At 44.2% G+C, this 14624-nt stretch overlaps 1 protein-coding gene and 1 long non-coding RNA gene across 2 annotated transcripts in view; one reads left to right on the forward strand and one right to left on the reverse strand.

Annotated features, from left to right (window-relative positions):
- ELF2 (E74 like ETS transcription factor 2) overlaps nt 1-401 on the reverse strand; it is a 42654-nt gene extending 42253 nt beyond the window's left edge. Inside the window, exon 1 of the mRNA XM_082237671.1 lies at nt 251-401. The gene's annotated coding sequence lies outside the window, so the exon portion shown is untranslated. The remainder of the gene's footprint in view (nt 1-250) is intronic.
- The window catches only part of LOC309540724, a 333626-nt gene that overhangs the window by 31586 nt on the left and 287416 nt on the right, over nt 1-14624 (forward strand). The window lies entirely within an intron of this gene.

A 14624-nucleotide genomic window follows, 5' to 3' on the forward strand; every position in this document is an offset into this window, starting at 1 on the left:
TCCGCTCCTCAAGCGGGGCGGACGAAGCGAGGGGTCTGTGCCCCTCAGCCGCCGCCGAGGCCGGGTTTCAGCCCCGGAGCTCCCGCTGCCATTTCTCCGCGGGCCGAAAGAGCTCCGCAACGTCGCCTCCGACGGACAGGAGCGCGTCGGGGGCCGAGGAAGAGCCGAGTGACCCCCGGGGCTCAGCCCTTCGCTTTCCCACCGCCGCCTTCCCCCCCCCCCCGCCGCCAGTGCTTCCCTCCCGCCTTACCTTGTTTATGTGTCAAAGGGAAACGTCACGTCGCCGCCGCTCTCCCCTCTCTCAGGCCGAAACAGCGGCGGGAGGAAAACAGCCGGCAGCAGCGGCGGCAGCAACAGCCAGGAGAAAACCAGCTCGCGAGGAGGCGGAGGGAGAGAGGGAGAGACGGAGAGGGAGGGCAGCTCGCTCGAAGCAGCAGCAGCAGCAGCCGCCCAACGCCAGGGGAGGAGACACGAGGAGCGGGAGGAGGGACGGAGGGAGGGATCTGCGCCCGAGAGAGACAGCCTCGGCTGCCCGCCCTCCTCCTCCCCGGCGCAGCGCGCGAGGGCGGCCCTCGGCCTCCCCTTCTGCACATGCTCGCGCACCTGAGGCGCCTCCGACGAAGGGGCGTGAGGGGAGCTCGCGCCCGCCCCGTGGCCTGGCTGGCGGCGACCGCCGCTCCTGTATGCACTGTTGTTCTTTTCGCCCAGCAGCAGCAGCAGCAAACTGGCCCGGCTTGGTAGGCTTTTATGATCCTTCTCTCTGTCTCGCACAAACTGACTGACTGACTGACTAGCTTCATCCTGAGGAAATGCAGGTTCCATCTAGGGTGGCCCCCTGTGTGCCCCGTCTAAAATTGCCCAGCTGCCCCCCCCCCACCCACCCACAAGGCAGCCTTAAGGGAGAAGATAATAGCTCTGAGGAACCCGTTTGTTTGCAGGGGGTGGGATTTAGCGCACGCATGCTTGGGATTATTATTTATTGAATTTATATACCGCCTTTCATCCAAAGATGCCAGGGCGGTTTACTGCAATGAGAACACAAAATAACAATAACCAATACGTCTCATTAAACTTGTATGGGACTTAGGTCTGAGTGGGCAGGTTTAGGATCCTACTGCATAGCTGAAATCCATGGGAAACCTCAGGCCTAGGGTCTGGATGCAGTCCTCCAAGACTTTATATTTGTCTAGTTCTGGAGACTTTCTGCAGGAAGCACCCCACCCTCAGAGCTTGATCCCTGCCCTCCTTGAGTGCTTTTGCTTGGATGGAATGTGTCCTTAAGTTGTAATGGGTGTATAGAAATATCTGCCTTTTACATGGCTGGGCTGTGAGACCTACTGTTCAAATGTAAGAGTCGCATATGTTGGCTCCACCATCTCTTGTCTCTGGCCCTACCCATAAGTAATAATAATAATAATAATAATAAATTTTATTTATATCCCGCCCTCCCCAGCCGAAGCCGGGCTCAGGGCGGCTAACAACAATCAAATAATCAAACAGTAAAATAGTTACACAATCTAAAAATATTTCATTATAAAAATTAATTAAATCAAATTGAAGGCAACCAATTAAGCAAAATTCTGTGCAGGTTGCCAGAGGAGGGAGTCAGGCTGCGCCCTGACCTGGGCCTGGCGGAACAACTCTGTCTTGCAGGCCCTGCGGAAAGATGTCAGGTCCCGCAGGGCCCTAGTCTCTTGTGACAGAGCATTCCACCAGATTGGAGCCGCAGCCGAGAAGGCCCTGGCTCTAGTTGAGGCCAGCCTAACCTCTCTGAGGCCTGGGACCTTGAGGATGTTATTATTTGCAGACCGTAAGTTTCTCTGTGGGGCATACCAGGAGAGGCAGTCCCGTAGGTACGATGGTCCTAGGCCGTATAGGGCTTTAAAGGTTAAAACCAGCTTAAACCTGATCCTGTACTCCACCGGGAGCCAGTGCAGCTGGTATAGTACCGGGTGAATGTGATCTCGCAGCGAAGACCCCATAAGGAGTCTCGCCGTGGCATTCTGCACCCGCTGGAGTTTCTGGGTCAGTCTCAAGGGCAGCCCCACGTAGAGCGAGTTACAATAATCCAGTCTGGAGGTGACCGTCGCGTGGATCACAGTGGCTAGGTCAGGGCGAGAGAGATAAGGGGCCAACTGCTTAGCTTGGCGGAGATGAAAAAATGCCGCCTTTGTTATAGCTGTAATCTGCGCCTCCATAGAGAGGGAGGTATCGAAGATTACACCCAAACGCTTAACGGACGGTGCTGGCACTAATTGCACCCCCGCAAGAGATGGGAGTTGCCCCCTCAATCCCATATCATCCCGCCCCAGCCAGAGGACCTCTGTCTTCGAAGGATTTAACTTCAACCGGCTCCCACGTAACCATCCAGCCACAGCTTCCAGACATCTGGTCAGTGTGTCTGGGGCCAAGTCAGGATGGCCATCCATCAACAGATAGAGTTGGGTGTCATCAGCATACTGATGGCAACCCAACCCAAAACTCCGGACAAGCTGGGCGAGGGGGCGCATAAAGATGTTAAAAAGCATCGGGGAGAGAATCGCACCCTGAGGCACTCCACACACCAAGGAGTGGCGCGATGACAATTCCCCCCCCCCCAAGCGCCACCCTGATTCCCAGAAAGTTACCCACAAGACCATGCTTTACCATGCTCAGGTTAAAAAAAGGCTCTGGTTATATGCTGTTACTTGGAAGTAGCACCATTGGTCCCAGCAGAATACATTTCTGTATAACATGAATAGGCTTTGGCTGCACACTGTGTAGAGAATTTGGACTTTGGGCAGGTACTAGAGGCATTTAACAGTTGCTACTTTCCTTTTGTTTTAATCGTAAGTGCTCCATTTGTTTGAGGTCAATATGCTAGTCATCCATTAAGCAGAGGACCTACTCCCAACTGTGTTGGCCATCCACCTGTGGAATGATGTCAAATCCTCGCTGGCATCAGCCTGCAGAAAGCCCCCAAATGGGAGGGGTGGGCAGGGAAGGGCTGAGACAGCCCTGGATCCCAAACTAGCCCCACTATCATCTCCTGGTGGCATCAGGCCTGGTGATTTGCCTGTCCCAGCTGGCATGAGCTGTATATTGCAGATACACTTTAAAGTCCCGCAATTCCCCAATTGGGGTTTGAATTGCAGTCAGCCCTATGCGGTAACCATTTCCATTGTCTACTGAGGACTGTCTCATACAATTCTACACCTGCCTATTCAGGAATTAAAAAAAGAGGCATACTCCTAAGTAAGGGGGTGTATCAGAAAATAAGTCTTGTTGAACTCAGTGGCACATAAGAAGATCACACATCAGTAAAAGTATTTTTATTCATCTATAAAAAGAAGCTTGTTTGAAAAATGACGAGTGGCCCATTGTGACTGAGAGATTGGGTGGCCAAGTGAAAGAGGATGGGACTCTTGCACGTTCAATAAATCTGCTGAAATCCCCTCTTCTGCACAGCTGTTAAAGGGGCAGGAGCCCTGTCTTTAAAGCTCTTAAAGGGGCAGGAGCCCTCTCTCCAGATTGTATCACATTACAAGATTCAGATCCCAGATGCCGCACTGCAAGTTGCAGCCTTGCTTAGTGCCTAGGCCCATTGAAAGGCGTTTATATGTTCAGGTGCTGTTCCAGGGCGATGACCTTGAAGCTCTGACTACGAGTTCAGTTTCTTCCTGTGCCCTTGCCACCTGCTTTCTGATCTGCCCACATCCTATCTACAGAACAATATTTCATCAGTCTCTTTGTTTAAGGATTAGGCCAACTGATAAGGTGCCAAGGACATTTACCTTAAACCAGGAAATCTGCAGAGAATTGGAACCTTTCAGAGATTTGAGTGTCATCTCTGTGTGCAAAATCCTTTTTAAATAGTCTCTTAGGAGGTTTGATGTAGTTGTTAGATGCAGCCTTTCTGAACCTTGTGTCCCCAGATGTTGTTGGACTACAAGACCCATCATCCCTTACCTGGTCCTGATAGCCAGGCACGATGGATGTTGTAGTCCAACAACATCTGGGCACCTAAAGATGAGAAAGGCTGTATAGTGTGTTGAACTAGGACCAGGGAGACCTTACTTTATGTAAAAACTATCTCTCAGCCTACAGCACCTCACGAAATTGTTGTGAAGATAAAACAAATGGGCCAAACTATGCCATTCCTGCTACATATCAAAAAGCTGCCATCTCTGTTATCTGTTTGATAATATCTGTTACCCTGTTGAAGGCCTTTCTTTTCTAGCAAGACCTTTAAGTAGAGATTTCTTTCCCAGTCTGTATTTGTGTTGGACTTGTTTTTAATTCGCTTTCATTATTGATGTTTTCATTATTAAATTGCTTTGAGGTGTTTTATGGGGAGCAGTTCATAAATACTAGAAATAATAATGATTATAACACACTGCCTTCAACTCCTTGGAGGAAAGATGGGATATATATTTAGTAAATAATTAAGTTCCCATTGCAGTTGGGATTACTGTTTCCGCCCCCGCCCCCTGAAATAGTACCTAAACTCAAGACAGTCATTTCCCCCCACTACCTCTCTCCTATGCTTCTTACAGCAGGTTGATTTGCAGACAATGGTACTTATCTTTACAGCAGGAAAAGCATTATTTGCTGGAACTGGAGATATAGTTGATTTTAGACGGACAACATCCTGATCATCACATAGTTATCTAGTAGACTTCTCTCAGTCTGGTTGACTCTGATTATGCAAGACTTCCTAGATCCCAGCCTCAGGCGTCAAATCAAAGGCCCTTTGTTACATTTTCCGCACCTGACTTTCTCTGTCATGTCATCAACACACCTCTTTGCTTGCCAGAGTCCAGATGACAAGCTGAGGGTTACAGATGTTCTGTGTATCAGTTACTAACCTGGTGGGAATTATTGCCAGGGTGATCACTTCCAAAAGAAGGCTCTTGTGCCTTTAATGGTTGTGCAGAGTTCATAGAAAATTTTGGCAAAGGCAACTTGTCTTGCAAGGTCGAAAAGCTACACTAGCTGCAGTCCCTTGTCTGTACAGCTGTTAAAAGAGACAGGAACCCTTTTCTGTTTTGCTTCCAGTCTATCCTCAGAGGGGGAGAGATTCACTTCTTTTCACCATGTTATCCCTGTTTTCCCTCATTCTTCAGTATGAGATTCATTGTTGATGTACAGGTAATCCTAAAACTTCCTAATTCAGATTACTTTGGCAATTCTCAGGAGGAATTGGCAGGGAAAGAGCTGCATAGTTATGTGATGCTGCTATATAAAGTGCCTTTCATTTAATTGGGAACATGCAACCTTTTGTTAGTTTTTAGCCTTATTTGTTTAAGGTGAAAGGAAAAGAAAACTGAACAAGGAAGAGCTGAGCTGTGTTTCATGGGGTATGTATGTTAGGATAGGGATGGGGAATCTGTGGCTGTCCAGATTATCATGGACTCTAATTCCCATCATCCCTAACTATTGGTCATGCTGACTAGGGCAGATGGGAGCTGGAGTACAAGGAGATATCTGGATATGGACTTCCACAAACAATACATGTTGTGATGTGGGTTATGAGTTTGTTTTAAATATGCAGAACTTGTCTATGAACAAAATGATCTAAGCACCAAGGAATAATGAGCTGTTCATCATAACAGTTCTACAAAGATTTTTCCTTATTTGTAAACTATAGGAATTCAACACTTCACAAGGCATGTGAGGTTTAATCTCGTTAAACAAACACTTTTTATATCTATGGCAAGTGGAAACAGCATTAGAAACTGAGATATGAAAGCTAGGAGCTAAATGGCACCTTAAACCTAGGTTATGGCGCAACAACAGAATGTCTAGGCATGGTTTTTTATAGAAAGAATACAAAGCTGAAAATGAATGAACTTCAGCTAAAATATTATGTTCATTTTTCACCTGGTCTAGTCTTTCCCCTGCCTTCCCCCCTAATATTCTTAAGAGGCTCTCTTCTCCAGTCTTCAGAGAGTAGCTGGAAGTGGGGAGGCAGAAAAAGATCCTTCTTTCCTTCCACGCTGCAGTTTTGATTTGAAATCTTAGGCGCATTACTGCACCCAGAGCTCAGAAACTGCTTGCGCTAATGAAATTCCTTGTCGCAAAATGTGCAAAGAACAATGGGAGTTTCGAACACTGAGTGGAAAAGTTTACAACTGTGGTGATTTGTGCCTGGGGGAACATCAGAACACTTCTTATCCAGGTGTTGGATTATTATCTGAATCGTAAATGGGTTTTGAAGGTAATGTTGCCCCCGTTTGGACTCTTGCCCAATAAAACAGAACAAAATTATGACCAAACAGTTACGCTGCAAATCATTCCAGTTCACTGTTCGGAAGAACTGTGCTTCCTTTAAAATATATTTAATAAAGCCACTATTTTCCATTGAAAGAAAAGTACATTAAGTGATCCCCTATATGTTGTTCTTTAATGTTAGATCTGTTGCTATTTGTATGTTTGTTTGTTTTAGTTCAAGAGCTTCCAGCAACCTTACAGATTTTGACTTAGTGCCCTCTTCTGTTTGACACATGTCACTACACTCAAAGCAACTGGCTGCCAGTTAGTCACCAAGCCAGTTTTAAGTTTCTGCTACTTGCATACAAAACTCTAGATAAAAGGCACAATGATCAGCTAACAGAATCCAGTTCAGATTATTGGTTTGCGATAATACAGAGGGAGGCTTTTTCTCTGGTGGCAAGGGATGTAGCTCAGTGGTAGAATATCTGCCTGCATACAGAAGGTCTCTGTTTCAATCCTTGGCACTCCCAGAAAAGACTGGAAGAGAATCCTGGCTGAAATTCTGAAGAGCTGCTGGTGGTCAGTGTAGACAGTACTGAGCTGATCCAGTATAAGGCAGCTGCATATGCTCCTTTACGGGTTTGGAATGTCCCCCCTGCTGAAATAGGATAGGCCCCATCATGGTTGCCATTCTTCCACCTCCTGAAGATACTCCTGTTTAAGTAAGCATTCCCCTGAAGTAAGCTTCTGATTTTATTTTAACGGTATGCTTTTTTATTTATTGTTTTATTATATGTTTCAATTAAGAATGTTTTAATGCCCAGTGGATTTGTGTTTTAATTATGTAGTAATTTTACAGTTGTAAACCGCTAAAGAAGCCATTTTGACACATAAGCGGTATATAAATTATTTTAAAATAGTGCACTTGGTCAGTCGTCTTAAACATTGCAACAGAATGCTTCAGAAACGTCTGTACTGGGTCCCAAGGTTGATCTCTGAAGGCATCTGAGGCTACTACCTTGCTGAAACGAAACAGGTCTGGATCTAGTCGGTGTTTGAATGGGAGATTTCCTGGGAACCACATGCATGTCACCTTAGGTCCCATACAGACGAAAAGTGAGTGAGACAGAAAACTAAGGGAATAAAGAAAGAAAGTAGGAAGAAATGTGTATGCTGTGTTATAGGGGGAAAGAGGTCTAAAAAACCATATAACTAGAAACCAGAAATGGAAATTTTGACTCTTTTGAGTGCTCTACAACATCAACACCATAAAGCCCTTCAGTTCCTAGACCAGTGTTTCCCAACCTTTTTTGGGCAAAGGCACACTTGTTTCATGAAAAAAATCTCGAGGCACACCACCATGCCAGATGGGGAAAGGTCACTTTTTACTTATGTAAAAATAAAAAATAAAAAAATTGTAACAGCATAGAAGGTAATGGTTAGGCTAGCATCCCTCTTCCAAATATGCTAGGTTTTTATTTGCAGAGACTGTTCTACATGGGAAAGCATTCAGCACTGTCATTCTCCCATCTGCCATCTGAATTGGTACTATTCTGGGACAACTTACTCTGCTGCATGTGTAGATGAAAATGGCACCAAGTGTGGGGGAGGGGGCAGAACAGGTTTCAGATACAGGATATTAAGCATACACGTACTTCAGATTGAACTGGTTGCTTGCTTTGCAAGTTTTCATTTCCCAAATGACTGCCTTGGCAAGCGCAATACCTATCAGGCTCAACGCCGGTCTCGCGCTGCCGCTTCCCGCGCTCTCAAGGACCCGGGAGGAGGAAGGCGTGAAGGCAATCCCGAAGGCGCGAAAACCTCGCGCATGCGCAGGCCTTCCGTCTGCGACAGCCCAGTAGGCCGGCCGAAGCGAGCGGCGATGGGATGTGGGAGCTCGCTCGCTCGCCGCCCCGCGTGTGCCTATGTGGGGCACGTTACAGCCCCGTGATGTCAGCGCCACGCAGGCAGCCAGGCAGGCAGACGGCGAGAGCCCCGCGCTGGGCGGCCTCTCCTCGCCGCCACCGCCCCGCCTCTCGCCGCCCGACTCGCCCGCCTCCCTCCCACGGCACACCAGGCAACGTCTCGCGGCACACTAGTGTGCCGCGGAACACCGGTTGGGAAACACTGTCCTAGACTGCACCTTCACACACACAGCATACCTTTGAAGTACATTTGAAGCACATTCTTTCCCTCAGAGAATTCTGGGTACCATAGTTTGCTATGAATTGCTGGGAATTGTAAGTCTGTGAGTACACTGTAGTGCCCACAATTCTTTGTGGATGTGTTACAGATCACACAACCTGGTTTCCTCTCTTCCTGTCCTCTTCACACCCTGGTCTATATGTTCCTGCCTCCCCATGCTCCTTGCTCTTCACAGCCCTTTCTGCTCTTAGGCCTTGTGTAAGTTTCCCCTTCCCAAGTATAACCGTTCAACCAATGAGCGGAGGGTGAATTTGCAGAGGTGTGGAATCCAATCTGTTGGGTAAATATATCAACTTAATTTGAAGTGATCTCGCTCCTTTAGTTGTGTATGTATGTTTTTAAAAGTGTGTTTCTTTAGTAGAAAACTACCTTCTTAATGCCAATACAGTGGTACCTCGGGTTACATACGCTTCAGGTTACATACGCTTCAGGTTGCAGACTCCGCTAACCCAGAAATAGTACCTCTGGTTAAGAACTTTGCTTCAGGATGAGAACAGAAATCACGTGGCCACGGCACGGCAGCAGCGGGAGGCCCCATTAGCTAAAGTGGTGCTTCAGGTTAAGAACAGTTTCAGGTTAAGAACGTACCTCTGGAACGAATTAAGTACCTAACCCAAGGTACCACTGTACAGGCTTTACTTCAAGCTAGTTCAGATTCTGGGGAAAAAATAAGATTTGAGATATCTCTCTTCAGCACATTATTAACCTTAACAATGTGTTCATGGTTCTGAATAAGGCCATAATCCCAATGGCAGTTAATGGAAAAAACGGCCTACTCCCCCCGAAAGGTGAAACTATATGGATGTTAACAACTTGATGCAAACTGACAATAGTACTTAGTTCTGAACTGAAGTAATAATCTACACAAATCATGTTTGCCACTAGTGTCAAGGTCGGTATACTCCTCTACTGGAATTTGTATCAGCGATTTCCAAAAGAAATTAACGCTTCATTTAATATATGAATTGTTAAATTGTTCACTGATGAATCTTCATGATTATTACAAGGATACAAAATTCTACTGCCTACTTAAAGCTGTTATTCATGGAAATCACAGTACCTTTGCTTTGTGATGCAACCACACAGATCCAAGGCATAGCGGCACCTCCAGTCCATCAGGAAACCACCCTTCATATTCATGAATAGCATTTTAAAGATCCCAGATGCACTACTGCATTGTACAAAACAGGGATCTGAAGCACAAATTCTTTCAGACCATCTCCAAAAGTCATGACAAGACAGATGCAAACACAATATTGGAATAACATTAAGTGTGTTGGCCAACATGCCCTGTCAAACTAATAAAGAATGCTCAAAACCAGGAGAATGAGATATGTCAGCAAAACACACTGATGAAGACGACAGTGGGCTAGCTGCAGTATGATCACATTATTCTGTTCTGAGTTAGTACCAGGTTATCTACAGGATATTAAATTTGAAAGCAAAAGGAAATAGTAAATTGCCATGAATGTGCCCTAAGGGAGGTACTGTAATCTTTCCAAGAGTGTATTCCTTGTAGACTGAACATTATATATCCCTTTTAAAGCCCAGCTATGTTTTGATAAATGGCTCTGTTATAGGTAACCAGAGCAAAAACTCATTCTCAGCACCTTTACTTAAAAATCAATTATGTTAAAGCCAATAGGACTTACTGCAGAGGTCTTTTCTGCATTCAAGAAAACACTTGGTCAGAATAATCTTGCCTCTGTTGAGAGATCTGTTTTTACTGTCATATATTGGAACAAGGCACGTAGTTGTATCAGGGAGGAAAATATAATTTCTCAGTAAATTATCATGTCCCATCCTATTCACAAGAAATATTTGTCATTACTGTTGTGAGGTCATAACAGAGGCATGTTCAGCATCAGCCCATAGGCCCCTTCGTGCTTATTTGCAATCCTTTGTAGGAATTCCAAATGACTATTTTGTGGTGGTCCTATCCAGTCTTTTTGCAGGCCCATGTTAAGCCAAATCAATATTGGGAGTGAAGACAGGAAAATGCCCATATTGTGTTCTTCTTCTCCCTGGATCCAGAGTAGTATGGTGGAACAAGCATCCATTTTTCAGGCCTGTTACAGCCAATCAATCACTGCTTACTCAAGGCCAAACTAGGCAAGATATAGAACACAGGGATGGTCTCTCACCTGTTTTTTATTTGTTTTTATTAAAATGCAGTCACTTAGTAGGGAGTTGGACACACAGCAACAAGGATCTGGGTAGAATGATAGGACGAATGCCATGGCTGAGAAGTAGAACCTGTTTGTGTAGATATTACTGTCCTAAAATGCAGCTAGGTTGTTCCTTATCTCAACTGGGGTCAAAGCTGTTTTGGGGGAAATGACATCCAAACACAGTATTCCATAAGAAACAAGAGGATAGATGTGGATTGTGGCTAATGGGTGTATACCACTTCCAAAACTAGCAGTAGGAGCACACTGGATGGAATAAATAGGAGTGTGTACACATCCTTTACTTTCTTCATAAAAAAAATAATTCTTTGTACTGTCTATCTCTTCTTATGCTACCTCCTCTGCTTTCTCTTATTGTCTCATTCCAACACTGACATTGGGCTCAAATGCCGAGGCAAATAATGGGTGGTGGAGCCTAACCAGGCTGTAATGCCAGGCTGCAATCTTAAGCACACTTACTGGGGAGTAAGCCACATTGAGTTCAGTGGGACTTGCTTCTGATTAAAGTATTATTAGTATTGCATTGCATTATAAACATAATCTGTAGGATTGTATAGTGTCTCCCCTGCTCATATAATGGGGTAGAGCAAAAACATGTAAAAAAGAGAGGGCTGTGAGCCTTCTTGCAAGTTCTAAAGATTCCAGTTGCGCCATGGCTCGTGACCTGTCAAATCAGTCTGGATCATGAACCAGTTGAAGCATGAAATGAGAGGTGGAGAGACAAGCAACTGTTGGAAGAGGGTCAATGAATGGCAAGAGAAAACAGACTTTTTCAGCAGAGCAACCCTGCAACAGGGTTTTGGATGCAGTGGCCAGACTACAACAAAATAATGTCTGAAGGAAAGAGTCCTCTTTTCACACCACCTCTAGTCACTCTCAGATATGCTCCAGCTACTAACTTGGTTATATGTCTTTCATTCTGACTCAGGTACAGCATACTGCTGTAAATGTTTGCTCAAAAGTAATTTCCAAGTCCATAGTTATTCCCATGCACTGGGTGGCTTACCCAGACTTGCCTCCCACCAGCATGAAAAGGGTATTTGGGGGGACAGGCCATTGAAAATTCTTACGAAGAACAGCATGGGAATAATAAATATTTATTTTTTATGCTTATGTTAGAAATACGTTGTTGCATTTACGTGAGGAAGAACTTGTTCCCCAGAAACATGTACAATGAACTATTTACACTGCCGAAGTCTCTTGAACTGTGTTAAGAAAACAAAGTAATCTCTATGAATGAGACTTGTTTAGTTCTCTATGAACTTCATCTTTCATTTAATGAACTATTCTATTAGCTAACCCAGCCATCAAGACATTGTTCACTCTAATGCAGAATGTCACATTCAAATACTTCTGAAGATACTTCTTTCTAAAAACTATGGAGCTAAAAGAATAGCAGATGGCTAGCATAACACAACTTGGAATTTGCCTGGAGCTGTGGACCAGCATGATCAAAAGCTGGAGTCCACTGCAATTTAATTCATCTCTTAAATTGTGCATGTTAAATCAGTGGTACTGAGTAACGCACAGTAATTTTAACATATGAGCACACAAGCTGTTGCATTGCCATTGTCAAGTATGACATTTAGGGTCTTGCATTTATAAATGTGTTTAAAAGACTATTTTCAAATTTGAACTTTCTGCATAGTTTACATTATTTTAATAAAGTCATATTCAAGGGAATAATATTTCCATATGTTGGCAGGGGCAGAAAGCTGTGATTAGTGGCATCCAATGTCTAAAGTTATTCAAGATCAGCACCAACAGAGCCCTCCATGTCTACTCAGAAGTGTGACTGAATTAAATTAAGCTTACTCACAGGTAGGGGTGTATGGGGTTTTAGGGGAGGGGTAGTACCTCTGGTGAGGGACATGTCATGCTCCTTCTGGGGTGCTTTCTCCAGCTTTGGTCCCTACCCTGCACTCAGCTCTCACCTGTGGCTCCTAGAAGCTGTCAACATGTGACAGTAGCCACACCCCAGGAAATGGCTTTGACTGGCCAGTTAAACCAGGTGAGAGTAGCCAATGGATCTCAAACACTCAGTGAATTAGGAACTTCCTATGCATGCAAAGACAGGTTCCAGCAGATTGAGCGTATGAGACCAATAGTAGGTCCAATGGTCAAGAAGCTGGTTTCTGCATGTGCTATGCGGGAAGTGAAGGGCAGATGGGGCTCATCAACTTGGGAAGGTAGCCCATCTAAGAGAAGGAAAGCTCTGATCCAAAACCTCTGCTGCTTTGTGGGACATCTTCAGGAGAAGAAAAAGGCTAAGGAGTAAACCATACAGGAATCCAGAGTGGAGTCCCTAACATGGTTGGATGACGCCTTGTATGCCTCCTGCAGTCAAGCTGGTTCCGAACATATTGCTCTGCTTTCCTTTGGATCGCATCAGTGAGGCCTGAGGAACTGGATCCTGAGAACCAATTACCTTCAAGATGTTGAGGGATTCCAACTCCCATCAGCCCCAGACAGTATGTCTAAATATCACCATAGTCCAACATAATCTGGACAGTGCCGTTGCACTCTGCTTGTGGGTTTCCCATGGGCATCTGGTTGACTACTTTGAGAAGAGGATGCTGGTCTAGATCCAACAGGCTCTTACGTTCTTAATAGAGAGCCACAGGTTCTTGACTTTAAAACTCCGATAAACCATGTTAGATTTTATTATAAACAAGTCCCCCTGCAAATACACACACAGACACAAATTCTCAGGTCAATATTTCCAACGTAACTCTTAATCTACAGCTTTTAGCATCTATTCAGTTGTTAAGATCTGCAGAAGAGCCTCTTCTCTGGGTGCCCCCACCTTCAAAAGTGAGGCATGTAGGAACTGGACATACCTCATTTATTGAGAAAGGGAGGTCCCTACTTTGGTTTTCATATGGTCTCCAAATGAAAGTATAGTATTATGTTTTTATTCAATGATCTTAATAATCTTTCTTGTTTAGATTTACTGTTCCGGTCGCTCTGTGACCAAATTACAGTTTTTAGCTGATTATATCAGTTTTTATTTGCCATTGCGGATTTTTGGTATTTTTTATATTATGGTAACAATAGTTTTTTTGGGAGGGGAGGGTTGGGGTTGTCTTGTGGATTTTTAAATTGTGAGAATTGATTTGGGAACTGTGAAGTTCAAAAGTGGCATATCAATCAATAATTAGAGAAGGAAGGGTTGGTATAGGACAGTTGGAGCACATGTGTACAAGACGTCTGTAGTTTTATTTCCTTATGACAAAGAGCCATAATATTTATCTTCAATAGATTGTTAGTTAACTTTAACATCAATGGCACATGCTTATTTAAAATGCCATAGTTATGACTAAAACTAAAACCCACTGAATGCTCTGACAAATGTTTTTTTAAAACTAATAGCAGGACCTTTGTACTGTCAACAGTTGTGTTGCAAAGCATAGCCACTCTGCCTGCATTTGCCATTGAGCCCTACTCTGCAAATAATCTGAAGAAAGTAGAAGTGCCAAAGTCTAAAATACATAGTAACTAATTGATGTTTGGGATTAACAAAATACATTTCTGTCCATTACAGCTAAATCTGAGTGGGGATAAAAGTTCAGTCTGCAAAATCCTTTTAAATATCTCAATTAAAGACATATGAATCTTCGAGTAAATGGCAATATCAATGCATCCATTTTTCTTTTACTATATTAATGGAAGCAAATTATTAATGCTCCATGAACATTTTAATGTGAATTAAAAGAAAAAAGGAAGCGCAAACAATTAGCAAAGGCATATGGGATGCTTATCAGTCATTACCAAAATGAAATAAGATAACCCTAATTCTCAAGGCAAATGTAACATGAAAGAAACAATAGCATCTCTGGTGCATTAGACTAACTTAAGAAGGATGCATGTTAAACACATTTAAATTAAGTGTTGCTCTAGAATTCTGAACTGGTTGCTTTTTCTCTGCCTTTGTGTGCCCATCCTCCATATGCAATGGAATTCTACAAACTGTCTGCTTATATTAAATAGAATGTACCACGGCAGGCTCTAAAGTTTTGTTGTCATCTGCACATA

The sequence above is a fragment of the Podarcis vaucheri genome (genome assembly GCF_965113315.1).
Source record: "Podarcis vaucheri genome assembly, chromosome: 9".
Taxonomy (NCBI): Eukaryota; Metazoa; Chordata; class Lepidosauria; order Squamata; family Lacertidae; genus Podarcis; species Podarcis vaucheri.